Source organism: Lactuca sativa, chromosome 5 (assembly GCF_002870075.4).
Source record: "Lactuca sativa cultivar Salinas chromosome 5, Lsat_Salinas_v11, whole genome shotgun sequence".
NCBI classification, from domain to species: Eukaryota; Viridiplantae; Streptophyta; class Magnoliopsida; order Asterales; family Asteraceae; genus Lactuca; species Lactuca sativa.
Genome location: NC_056627.2, coordinates 245,706,210 through 245,721,123, shown reverse-complemented (window position 1 = coordinate 245,721,123; position 14,914 = coordinate 245,706,210).

Below are 14,914 nucleotides of genomic sequence, written 5' to 3'. Positions count from 1 at the left end.
TATAATTTATTATTTTAAATGTATTAAATAATTCCCATGTATGTGTGTGTGACCCGATCAATTCCCAAACATTAGGGTTTTCCAAACCCTAATTAGGGTTTCCAACCCAATTACTAGCCCATCAATCAAGTGAGTGGGCTTTTAGGTCCATTAGATCTTTATTGGGCCCATTAGGGTCTCATTGGGCCCACTAGGGTTTCTTTGGGGCCCATTTTGTCTAAACATCCCAAACGAGTCCAAAATGCAAACAAGTCTTCTTGGGCTGGTTGTGTATTAGTGGGCCCACTAGGGTTCCTTTTCATCATTCAAGGAAGATTCTCTGAAATTTTCAAGTTGCGGCAGTTGAAGTTCTATGGATGTGTCAACCTATCATCAAGTTCAGTATATTTTATATTCCTTTGGTCTTTGGGTATGTTTACTCTCAATGGTGGTGTGGAATTTTGGTTTATAGCATACTCATGTTTTGGTAGCATTCAGGATCACCTTAGAAGTCTTCTTGGGCTGGTTGTGTATTGGTGGAATCCGTTCAGTCTCAATCAAGGTATGGGGTCTTGTTCCAGGCGTCCATGAGAATGTCTTCAGTTAACAATTGAGGTTTTTCATTCAATAAAGCTATGGTACTTCTTCCCTTTTTGGATGAGGTTATGGGTTCCTTAAGGATGTGCATTGTAGTAATTCATTATATGTATTGCCGAGAGGGGGTGTGTGTGGTTTGGATAAAGGGAACCGTTTAGGGTTGTTGGGAGTGTCAGTTGTATATCAGAAAGTCTCTGCCGAAGGGTGCATCACAAATCCCATTGTACGCAAGTTGTTATTAGGGTTTGGTTACCTAGGTTGGGTATCAATTATGTAGTCTCGAATCATGAATTTCATTGTAAATGTATTGAGTGATCTGCCAGGTGGGGGTACACCTGAGTTGATAAGGGTTGGAGGTAAAAGGGAAAATTCTTGGATTAATCATATTTGATCGTAGGAGCAGTGGTTGGAAATTACATGTTAAGTAGTCAATGGATCATTTAAGGTTTTAAGTACATCTTATGGATTTGAGATTCGGTTGAAATTCGCAATCGATGTGTTTGGGGTACTTCATTCCATGTGTGTGGTGGTGTTGTTAGTCAAAGCCAAGGACGTGGGTTCAAGGGAAGGATGAATATCAGTTATGGAATATGGGTTTCGAAGTTTAGATCTGTTGGGTTCCCGGTCTAGGGGATCATATTGATTGAGGTGATTCAGTCTTATAGTTAGGAAGTTGTAGAATATGTTGGCGTTGCACGTCGTCCTCTGCATCGGTTATATAGTTGATGCTCACGTTGGGAGTCATCATGATATTTTTGAATCTCATGTTTTCATCAGCAAGTTAAGGTTAACGAATTTGTATGCCAGGTTATCAGTTGAAGGGTTCAAAGTCAAAAGGATGTTTTCAGTTCTATTGGTAGAAGGAGAATCTTTTGATTTGGTTCAGATTGATTTCACCTGTATGGAGGTTAGGCAAGTTTTGGGGCTTCAAAATTATAGCAGTAACGTTTTGGTTTGTCTGTAAAAGGATCAATATTTGTTCTCAGTTTGGAGTGTATGGTTTCTAGGTGCGTGGTAAGTAGTGATTTCGAGGACGAAATCTAATTTAAGTGGGGGAGAGTTGTAACACCATGTTCCAAATCAATTCCTAATTCGAGGCTGTGGACCGAAGATTGGTTATCATTAGGCTTAGGGCCTTTGGAAAAGGAGATATATAGACCCATTTGGGGGAGAATAATGGAATTGAGGTGATCTGGGTGTTCGGTTTGTGTTTTGGAGCCTAGGGGTATTTTGGTAAAGTGTCAGTTCAAGATTTTATGGAAATTGGATTTTTGTTTGGAAGGTCTTAAGGCCGGTATGAGTTGATAGAAGTGTAGAACTTTTCATTACCTTTTTCGTGGATAGAAGAATCGTCAGATACAGACTTATAACGAAGAAGTTATGACCTTCGGAAGATTGGTGAAATTAGGGTTTCACCGGGCATGTGGGGCGTACACAAGTGTATGCATGGCATACTAGGGTGGAGGCCAGTACGTGGGGCATACCTTGGTGTACGTTGGGTGTACTAAGCCAAATGGCCGCAAACGTTCTTTAGAGTACGCACGACGTACTCCAGTCAGACCGAAACCCTATTTTAGGGTCTTGGACCCTATTTAAGCTCCTTATCTCATCACCTAGCTTTAATATCTTCAGCCTTCATCCCTTTAAACCCTAAAAATGAAACCTTAGCCCCCTTTTGAGTGGTTTTTGAGATTTTTTGGTGGTATTTCATGCTTTTTGGTGCTCATTGAAGAAGAAGGAGCTTCTTTGAGAAGTGTGGGATTGCTTGAAGCTTTTGGACCTAGGCTTGTTGCATCTTGATCTACATCTTGGAGGTATAAAGTTTCTACCTTGGTGATCTTATATGTTAGATCTAGTTCATGGAGTATTTTGTGCATTTTGGAGTCGTTTTTTTAAAGATGGGTTTTTGATCTACTCCAAAAGCAATGGGCGCTAGATCTTAGCCCTATCCAGTCCCTAGGTTCATAAAAATGCAAGCTTTATTGTGTATTTTGGTCCATGCAAGCATTAAGACCTTTGTTAATACCTTATTGAGCTTTTGAGTCCCTTTTTGACATGAAAGCACGTAAAGTTGCCAACTTTACTTGATAAGTAGTCTTTTAGAATCAGATATGAGAGTTTGGCACTTTGTCTTAACCAATTAAGGGCTTTTTGGAGTGAAAAGGGGTTTGAGGAGTACGCGGGGCGTACGTAAGTGTACGCTCAGTGTGATGTTGAGTTTATGCATACACGTCTTGTACTCTGTGCTTCGTGGCTGTGTATGTGGGGCGTACATCTTGAGTACGCAAGGTGTACTCCCCAATTCAACATTATTGGGCCTTTTTGAGTTTGGGCCTCGATGGGCCATTGGGTTTATGTTTTTGGGCCATGGTTAGGCTGAGGACTTTCTTGGTATTAGTCCCATGAGAATTTTTTTGGCCCAATTAGGAAGTTGGGCCATATTGGACTTGGGTTGCCATCTTGGGCTTGTATGCATTTGGGTTTAGCTTTGGTTTTGGGCCAAGTAAGAAAATGTAAATTGGTCTTTTTCCCTTTAGGAAGTTGGTTTATGGAGTGAGCCTTGAATTTTGGGCTATCGGGTTATTTATTGATTAAGATTGTATTTATTGATAGTTGGCATGAGGTTATCCGGTTCGATGGTCCGAGCAATGATTTGATTATCAGCGGATTGAGGTGAGTTTTCCTCACTGTACTTTTGGGGTCGAATGTACCAAGGCCAGCCCATTGGATTGTTATCTTGGTTTACCGTATGTTGGTGTGCTATAGTGATCTGCTAGATCTAGATCCTGGTAGATAGGATGATGCTATGCCTAATGATCTGTAAGATCTATCTAATTGTCCGTTGACCGGTTATATGTTTATCTGTTGCATATGTCGACATAGTGTGATGGGGTTGAGACTGTATTGCTTGTGTTGTCACTCAACAAACCCTGTAATGTTTATATCGATACGTTTTTATGTTATGGTATGTGTGGATATGTTTTGGTTATTGGGTTGAGGCGGACCAGGTGGGACTGAAGGCCAAGAGACCAAAGGTGTTCCGAATAGACTGCAGGCTTGAGAGGTGTACCAGTCAGGCCGAAGGCCCGGAGAACGTACCAGATAGGCTGAAGGCTCGGTGAGGCATTCCAGTCATGCTGAAGGTTTTGTGAGCGTTCTAGATAGTTTGTAGGCCCAGTGAAGCGTTCCAGTCATGCTGAAGGCTCTGTGAGCGTCCCAAATAGTCTGTAGGCCGGTGCGGCGTTCCAGTCTGCCAGAAGGCTCTGTATGCATGTTGTTTGTTTGTTATGTTTATGTAGTGGTACTTTGTGGGAACTCACTAAGCTTTGTGCTTACAGTTTCAGTTTATTGTTTTAGGTGCTTTAGGTGATTGTGGCAAGGCGAAGGCGTGACCGTACACATCCTTGGTTTTACTACTGACTGGATCTTGGGAGACTCTGATTTTAAATCATGTTTTGGAAACAATGGTTTTGTAAACATTTTTATTAGTAGGGTGGTTTTGAAAAGTTTAAATTTGTTGAATTTTTGGGGATGTTACATATACAATATGATCTGAGAAAACAACGCATTATGTGATTTCACCATTGCAAATTTCCCATTGATGAATCTTAATGATCTTATTGATGGGTTTTAGCCATAAGAACTTTCCTATGTGCGCATGCAAAACCCTAATGCTTGGATCTAGATTTTCTAATTAAACATGCTTTAAATCCAAGACTTCTAATGACTAATTAGGTATAAAACAATACAAAATCAGATCTAGAAGTTTACCTTTGAATGTCTTGTTTTATCTTGTTGTCTTGGAGCTTCTAGAGTCACAATTGTCACTCCTCTAATGTCTTACAAACACCAATAAGCAAAGAAGATGATTTGAGAGAGAGAGGGGAGGGAAGATTCGGCCAGGGTTTCTTTCTTCTTAAGAGGTGCCGATTTCCCTATGCCATGGGGTCTATTTATACTTGTAGACTTCTTAAGGGTTTCACCTTAAACCCTAGTTGGATAATCCTTTCCTTAAAGCAATCCAAATCCTTACCATAGATAAGCCTTGGACGATTTTGAGCTATCCAAAGCTCTAGAATCCGTCCAATCCCTATCTCTTAAGGATTTACAGTCTAAAGTGTAACTATCAAACAATTGACAGTTTATACCCTCTTATTTAATTAATCTCTTTAAGTCACCAAATTAATACTAATTATTTATGACTTATATTAATCAAATAACAATATTACTATTCCTTATATTATTCTCATAATATATTAATAATATTTATTCTCTCTTAATAAATCATCCTATCAAGTTGCTATGGTGAAGGCAACCAAAAAAGACCATGCACAATCGGGTCAAATACTTGCCTAATATAGTTGCAGCCTTAGACACTATTCCAACAATCTCCCACTTGGATATGTCTAGTAACTATATGCAGAAGTACAATTCGATTAGCAATCATAGCTCTCAAAGACGCTGTCAAACTCTGATCTAATCAATCTTGTCCTTTAGATAAGGGATCGTACAGTCCTCTGTTAGATATCATGCTGACAATTCTATGGAACGATTAGTCTAGCATTTAGGTTTCTCGATCTCTGATTTATTTGACATAGAACTTAATCGAACACATCAATCCAGTTCTGACCGGGCCCGACACATAAGTCAAATCAAATCATCGAGCGGCCGAGATATCGCTTTTACCTTCTTAGGATAAAAGTTATAGATAAACTTTGACTTATATGCATGTACTTATTCATTAATCAACTATACACAACAATGCGTTTTATAACACCGAGTTACTGATGTGTTTTCTCATTATCAATGTACAATCAATTAACAAATAACAAACCATATATATAGGTTTTAAGACTATATGATATTATCGTCTTGCGATCACCCTTTTTATATCATATTCCATAAGGTGATTCCAGCAAGCGCGTGTTTGTTCCAATGCTCAAAACCAGTTCATAAGCACTCATGAATGTCGTAGCAATCTTTTGCCATGTCTAATACCATTTAGACAATCTACGCACCAATTCACGACAATCTTCATTCATATCTACTTCCAACATATGAACGATTGTGGACAATTTGAATAATTCGATTATTCTTAATAAACTTAATTATTCTGGAAGTCAAAACATGCAAAAATGAAACAATAGTTAAACAATTAACATAAGACAGTAACATTACACATAAATAAAACTCCTTTATTTAATCATCAAATGTTAATTACATTTATCTATTACACGTTTCTACTACTATCTATCTAATCTATGCTAATGTCATCCTTCAGCCCAATACTCCTAGCATGCTGCAAGTGCTTAACCCTACTCAGTCCCTTCGTAAGCGGATCTGCTGGGTTATCTTCTGATGATATCCTCTTCACTACAAGTTGTCCTTCTTCTACACGATGTCTAATAAAATGATATTTTCTGTCGATATGTCTAGATCTACCATGATCCCTCGGTTCCTTGGTCAAGGCAACCGCTCCTTCATTATCACAGAAAATCTCCATGGGCTCCTTTATGGCAGGTACAACTCCAAGATCACTGATGAAGTTCTTCATCCATATTGCCTCCTTCGACGCTTCGCTCGCTGCAATGTACTCTGATTCGCACGTTGAATCAGCTACGGTTTCTTGTTTGGAACTTTTCCAAGTCACTGCTCCTCCATTCAGGGTAAAGACCCAACCCGACTGCGAACGGTAGTTGTCCCTATCGGTCTGAAAGATGGCGTCACTATACCCTTGCACCTCCAAGTCATCACTCCCTCCGAGGACTAAGAACCATTCCTTCGTCCTCTGAAGGTACTTAAGGATATTTTTCACCGCAATCCAATGGGCTCTGCCAGGATTTCCTTGATATCTGCTAACCATGCTCAAAGCAAAGGCTACATCAGGGCGAGTACAAGTCATAGCGTACATGATTGAGCCAACTGCGGAAGCGTATGGTACTCGGCTCATTTCTACTATTTCAGCTTCGGTACTCGGACTTTGAGTCTTACTCAACTTGGCATTACTTTGTATTGGTAATTCTCCATTCTTCGAGTTTTCCATACTAAAACGTTTCAGTACCTTCTCTAAGTAAGTGTTCTGACTAAGTCCTATTAGTCTCTTACTTCTCTCTCTTACTATCCTTATTCCCAAAATGTAAGAAGCCTCTCCGAGGTCCTTCATAGCGAAGCACTTCTCGAGCCAGGACTTAACTTCCTGCAGAGTCGGGATGTCGTTTCCTATGAGTAATATGTCATCGACATATAGAACGAGGAAGCTTACTATACTTCCACTGGCTTTGACATATACACATGATTCATCTTCGCTTCGTACAAATCCAAACTCTTTGACTTTCTCATCGAAGCAAAGATTCCATCTGCGAGACGCTTGCTTAAGTCCATAAATGGACTTCTCAAGCTTACGCACTCTATTCGGATGCTTCGGATCCACAAACCCCTAGGGCTGTTCTCTATTTGGATAAAACCGAATTGTCCAATTGGACAATTTGGATTGGACTATTTGGTTCGGATATTCGGATTTTTGGATTGGTTTTCAACAAAACTGAATTATTATTTTGGATTTCAGATTGGTTTTGGTTTATAAAATAAGAACCGGATAGTCCAAAAAAACCGAATAACAATTTGTTATGTTTTTATTTTCAATATATCTATAATTATTTATTAATTTTATAATTTTTTTTAATAAGTTCAAAAGGTTTTACCTAATGTCAAAAGTTTTTTATCTATTAAATAATAAACTATAATATGTCTTCTTAGTGGTTGTTTATAAATTTTAAATCACAAGTAAATAATTTGTTTTTGCTTCTTCTGTAAAATTATATCATATTATAAATCTATGTCCTTTTAAAATGTTATGGTTTTTAAAACCCGAATTATAAAAACCTATCCAACCGAATTGTAATTGGATCGGAACGGATCAGATTTGAATTTAGTTTGGACTATTTGGATCCATATTTTGAAAACCGAAATCCATTTGGATTTACTTAATTGGATCGGATCAAACCGATCCATCCAAACGAACACCCCTACAAACCCCTCTGGCTGAGCCATGTAAACATCCTTAGCCAACTTCCCATTAAGGAAAGCGGTCTTGACATCCATTTGCCAAATCTCATAATCATGAAATGCAGCAATCGCTAGCATCACTCTAATAGATTTTATGTTCGCAACTAGTGAGAAGGTCTCATCATAGTCAACTCCTAGAGTTTGAGTAAAGCCCTTCGCGACCAATCGCGCTTTATATGTGTGTACGTTTCCATCCACGTCGGTCTTCTTCTTGAAGATCCATTTGCACCCAACGGTCTTACTTCCGGGCACATTATCAACCAAATTCCAAACTTGGTTATCATACATGGATTGGATCTCGCTATCCATTGCCTTTTTCCATTTCACAGACTCCGGGCCTGCCATGGCTTCCTTATAGCTATTAGGTTCATCAAGATTTATTAGTGTACCATCACTAATATACGTATCCCCTTCGGTAGTAATATGAAAACCATAAAACTTGGGTTGAACTCTAACTCTTTCGGAACGTCTAAGAGGTAAGGACTCGTCAATCGGTTTAACCGGAGTTTCCTCCTCGGGTTGAGTGCCAGCGGTGGAGGTTCCTTCATCTATCGACTCTTGAATCTCTTCAAGCTCGATTTGCCTCCCACTGTCTCCTTGGCTTATGAGTTCTCGCTCTCAGAAAACTCCTCTCCTCGCATCGAAGACAACATTGTCCTTCGGTCTATAGAAGAGATATCCAAAGGATTTCTGCGGGTAGCCGATGAAAATACATCGCTCACTACGAGGTTCAAGCTTGTCGTGAGTATCTCGTCTTATGAAAGCCTCGCAACCCCAAACCTTGATATGTGCTAACGAGGGAGCTTTCCCTGTCCACATCTCGTGAGGTGTTTTGGCAACCTTCTTAGTAGGGACTCGGTTAAGGATATGGGCGGCAGTCTCTAAGGCATACCCCCAAAAAGAGATCGATAGTGAAGCACGACTCATCATAGAGCGAACCATATCCAATAAGGTTCGATTACGCCTTTCTGCCACACCATTCAATTGTGGTGTCCTAGGAGGCGTCAATTGTGAAACTATTCCACACTCCTTGAGATAATCGTGGAATTCAAGACTTAGGTACTCTCCTCCTCGATCGGATCGAAGCATCTTGATTTTCCTGCCCAATTGATTCTCCACTTCATTCTTGAACTCTTTGAACTTTTCAAAAGTTTCTGACTTTTGCTTGATTAAATAGATATACCCATATCTACTATAGTCATCGGTAAAAGTCACGTAGAAGCGGTTCCCATCCTTCGTGGTTGATCTAAACGGTCCACATACATCGGTATGTATTAGGTCCAATAGACCCTCACCCCTTTCACATGTACTTGTGAAAGGTGACTTAGTCATCTTTCCAAGTAAACAAAGACTCGCACGTGTCATCTTCCCTAAGGTCGAATGACTCCAACACTCCATCCTTTTGGAGTTGGGCTATGCGTTTCTTGTTGACATGTCCAAGACGACAATGCCACAAGGATGCTCTATCCATACTATTGGAAGAATCTATGTTCAAAACATCATTTCCTAAGTTATCAGCAATCATAACAGTTTCATATATTCTATTACATGGTATAGCTTCAAAATAAAAGACACCATTTAGATAAGCTAAAATAGAACCATTCTCATTATTAAAAGAAAATCTAAAACCTTGTCTAAACAAACCATGAAATGAAATGATGTTTCTAGCCATTTCTGGCGAATAGCAACAATTGTTCAAATCTAAACATAAACTATTCCTAAGCACTAAAGAATACACTCCAATCTTGGTCACAGGCGATGATCTTCTGTTCCCCATGATTAGATTGATCTTTCCTTGCTCCACATCCCTACTTCTTCTTAGTCCCTGCACATTAGAGCAAATGTGGTAACCACAACCGGTATCAAGAACCCAAGAAATAGCATGATTAGAATCGTTAGATTTAATTGTGTATATACCTACAAAAGACGGCTTGATCTTTCCTTCCTTGATGGCTTGCAGGTACTCTGGGCAGCTTCTCTTCCAATGTCCTATCTTGTGGCAGTGGTGGCACTCTGCCTCCTTTTGGTTAGGGCAGGGCTTAGCAGGATCAACTTTGGTCCCACTAGAAGAGGAACCATCTCGGGCTTTAACCTTACGATAGTTCTTAGACGAAGGCTTCATCTTTTTTCCCTTTCCTTGTCCAATAGCCAAGACAGGAGCAGCGGGTGGATTGGGAGTTGGTGCAGCAGACTTGTCCTTGAAGTTGCTCTCAGCGACCCTCAAGAGACCTTGGAGTTTGCTTAGGGCGACCTCCTCTTTGTTCATGTGGTAGGTCATCCTAAATTGATTGTAGCTCGGAGGCAAAGAGTGAAGCAACATGTCGATCACCAAGTCTTCCCCAAAGTCAACATTTAACTTGCGAAGACGGTCGACATACCTTTGCATCTTTTGCAGGTGCACGGTAAGAGACTCTCCATGACCCATCTTAGCGGAAATCATGTTAGTGAAAATCTCATAACGCTCTTGCCTCACGTTTTGGTGGTATCTCTCCAATAAGTCTTGATGCATCTCGTACGGGTACATGTCCTGATAGGACTTTTGGAATTCGGAGCTCATGGTGGCTATCATGATGCAATGTACCTTCGTTGCATCGCGCTCATGAGTTTCAAAAGCGGTCATTTCAGCCGGAGTAACGATTTCAAGGTTAATTTTCTCGAGCTTCTCATCGAGGACATACTCCTTATCCTCATAGCAAGCAATGGTGCGAATGTATCTTATCCATTCGCTAAAGTTCGTTCCATCGAAGGTGACCTTTTGACAAAGGCTCATCAATGTGAAAGAACTAGCAGCAACGTTGTTCGCGTTCGACATCTACAAATAGAAAGGACAAAGATAGATTAGAATATGAATCCCTAATTATCACCCAATAAGAAAAATTAGGGCTAGGATCCAACAACAATATTTACATATTAGAAAAGGGATTCCGTAATCTAACATGCAAATAATATGAAGGTAAGTGAATGACGATTCACTAATTCTCCACCATAAAAAACATAACTTTAAGTCCTAAATGTATTGAGAATTCCTAGGTTTGGATGAGATTCATTGAAACTATTCAATGGCATGTTTAAATCTCGATATGCCCCTCTAGTTTGTGACTGGGATACCGAGGATCACAAAGCAGGTGTGAATTACCATGCAAATTCACATGGTGCCTTCATTGTAACGATCACCTATTCGATGTGCCGGTAAACCACACACGCTCCATCGAACTATGGTAAACAATGAATCACTCTTTGCCACCTTTGCTTAGAACCAATTAGTGTGCCGGTAAACCACACACGCTCCACTAACTTCTTAGCAAGGGTGCAAAGTGTAATTTCATGGGATTGCATCAATTCACTTTTCCTAAAGTAACTAAGATTGGGAAATTTAAAAAAAATGTGTAGTTACTTTGTATTTCATATTATACTTTTAATGAGAGGATGAGGTTGCCCTATCCTACCCGTTCGGCTAACGACCCTCCACCGATCAAGCAAGCGGTGGGCGTGAGTGTACACCCATTAAGCGCCATTTTATAGGCCGCAACCTTATACCCACCTTATAGATCGGCTTCGTGAATGAGGCCTACTAACGGTAAGACTAGCATTTCAGTTATACATACATATATATATATATATATATATATATATATATATATATATATATGTATAACTGAAATGCTAGTCTTACCGTTATATATATATATATATATATATATATATATATATATATATATATATATATATATATATTAATCTTGTAATATTATATTAGTATAGGGTTGTATTTTAAACTTTTAAAAATCTAGGGTTTGAAATTTAAATTGTCTAAATTAAAATATTTAATCACAAAACATAAATTTCAAAACTTGAGGACAAGTTTTAAACATTTAAAACATGGAGGATCAAATAACAAATAATTTTAATTAACAATCAATTCCATAATTATCCATATTTGATTTATTTAATGATTTCTTGCAAGATAATTACCAAATTAATCAAAATAATTAATTAATTATCATATAAGGAAATTAAATATTTTATTAGTTGATAAATATCTTTAATTAGATCAACATTATATCAAAAAATCGGATTAGGGTTGATCTAATATGATTAAGGTAAGTTTCCATAAGATAATTATCAAAAAATCCCGAATCTGGCCTTTCCTGACGCTCGAACTCGTCGAGTTCCCAACTGGACTCGTCGAGTCAGGCCAACTCATCGAGTCCACCATGGGACTCGTCGAGTTCATGACACAAACACAAAATTTGAATTTTGCACACAAGTTTCAAACAAACAAGCAACAATTTAATAGAAACCAATCTAGGCTTTGATACCACTGATGGGTTTTAGCCATAAGAACTTTCCTATGTGCGCATGCAAAACCCTAATGCTTGGATCTAGGTTTTCTAATTAAACATGCTTTGAATCCAAGACTTCTAATGACTAATTAGGTATAAAACAATACAAAATCAGATCTAGAAGTTTACCTTTGAATCTCTTGTTTTATCTTGTTGTCTTGGAGCTTCTAGAGTCATAATTGTCACTCCTCTAATGGCTTACAAACACCAATAAGCAAAGAAGATGATTTGAGAGAGAGAGGAGAGGGAAGATTCGGCCAGAGTTTCTTTCTTCTTAAGAGGTGCCGATTTCCCTATGCCATGGGGTCTATTTATACTTGTAGACTCCTTAAGGGTTTCACCTTAAACCCTAGTTGGATAATCCTTTCCTTAAAGCAATCCAAATCCTTACCATAGATAAGCCTTGGACGATTTGGAGCTATATAAAGCTCTAGAATCCGTCCAATCCCTATCTCTTAAGGATTTACAGTCTAAAGTGTAACTATCAAACAATTGACAGTTTATACCCTCTTATTTAATTAATCTCTTTAAGTCACCAAATTAATACTAATTAATTTATGACTTATATTAATCAAATAACAATATTATTATTCCATATATTATTCTCATAATATATTAATAATATTTATTCTCTCTTAATAAGTCATCCTATCAAGTTGCTATGGTGAAGGCAACCCAAAAGGACCATGCACAATCGGGTCAAATACTTGCCTAATATAGTTGCAGCCTTAGACACTATTCCAACACTTATTATGGTTACAAAGCTATTAGGTGATTTGAGCAAATACCAAGTACATGATAAAGCTTCGTACATCGTTGAATATGCAAACATCAAGACCTTATTGGACGATTATTTTGCTCACTTGGCTCTTACATGTATCGATCTCTCCATTGCATTCAATATAAAGTTGAAAGTTCCTAAAGCTTTGTTGAAAGGAAAATTGAATATAAATAATTACAAAGATGGAGAAATTATTGATAAACCACTAGGTGTGGTTTTCCAGGGCAAAGACAAGAAAGGAGGAAATAAGAAATTCTTATTTCGTACTGATGATGTAGAAAGATATTTCAATCAACATCTTTCTAGTATCGTTCTTCGCATCAATAACTTTCAGAAGAATTTGAATGAAGACACGGAGGAGATTAGGGAGATAATTTATCGTTATATGAAGAACCATAGGTAGTTATCATGATTACGAATGCCAGTTAATGACGAAGATCCACAAGACTTCATTATGTATTTACTAGGCACATTTGTAAGTTCGTTAATTTAATGTCGAGACTTAGTCTTTTTTATATCTGTGTAGCACATGGTTCTTGGTACGTGTTCTTTTTATTAAATTTTTTAATAATTTTGCATTTGGCCTTGGACTCGGCGAGTTGAAGGACCAACTCGCCGAGTAGAAGCTGGATGAGGCGCGGAGTTTAAGTTGTGGACTTGGCGAGACGAGTTCCAGACTCGGCGAGTAGACCCTGTTTGGGCAAAAACCCTAATCTGAGGGTTTGCACCCTGTTTAAACACCTTAAATCGGCCTCCTTAGTCCCATTTGCTCCCAGAAGACCCCCATATCAAACCCTAGCCGTTATTGAAGCAATCTAAGGCTTTTGGAGTGATTTTGGTGCTCTTGTGATCCAAGGAAGGAAGGAAAAGCTTGAAGGATCAAGAGGAGGCTAGAAGGATTCGGTTTTGAGCATCATTTGCTAACTTCAGAAGGTATAAAGTCTATACCTTGCTTGCTCTTTTGATAGATCCCATTTTGTGGAGTTTTAGGGCGTTTCTAAGCCATTTTGGTCACCAACCACGATTGCAGGCATGGTTTGAGGTTGATGTTTCGGATCTAGGTTCTTTGAGGGGTTACAAGGAAGAAAGGAGTGACTTTTGCACTCAAAGAAGGCCCCATGCATTGTGAGAGCTTGTTTTAGGACCTTTTGAGCTTAAAGTCCCATGCAAGAACGTAAAGGTTGTAGCTTTACGTGCTAGATCGATTGTAGAAGCATAAATCTACATTTTGATCAAGTGTTGTACATCAGAAAGCGAAGATTCAGTCAGTGGTTGTGACCAACTCGGCGAGTCCAAGGTTCTGTCCCATATCAGTTGAGGGTCATAAGGACCCAGTTGAGTGTGGAAAGGTTTTAAGGGGGTCCCAAGGGGCGACCCAACGTTATGGACTAAGCCATTGTTCTGGAAATTCATGGGACTCAGCGAGTGCATGAACAGACTCGGCGAGTCCAAGGCAATCTTCTTAAGGATGAAGTTGAACTCGACGAGTTGTTCATACAACTCGGCGAGTCAAGGACAGGACCTGAGTATCAGTTGATGATGAACTCGACGAGTTGTTCATACAACTCGGCAAGTCGGATGAGGATTCAGTCGATGTTCATTTAGAAGGAAAACTCGTCGAGTCATCGCCTAACTCGACGAGTAGAGATGGGTTTGAGGTCTAATGGAAGGATAGGGACTCGGCGAGTTGGCGAGCCAACTCGGTGAGTCAGGTCAACTTGAAGTTGACTTTGACTTGGTCACGGGGTAAAATGGTCATTTTACCCTAAGAGTAGATGTCAGTTTCTGACTAAGTGTTTTGTGGGAATTTTAGTCGGAGGATTTCCGGAGCAGCAGCAGCAGCAGTCAGAGGATTCCCGTACAGTTAAGCAGCTACTACGAGGTGAGTTACCTTCCAGTATCGATGGGTCTACGACCACAATGCCGACCCATCAGTAGGGATCGTATGCTAGATGTTTGTCTTTGTGATATTCATCTGTGTTGTTACTACCTGATATGTTATATGCTAGTGTGATATGGTATGTGATAGTGATAAAGTTCGGTTGTTAGGACCGAAGGGTAGGTTAGGCACCCCAGATATGCCGAACAGTATGTTATGACATGTTTAGCTGCTAGCATGATATGTTACATGAGATAGAGGTAGTAGGAG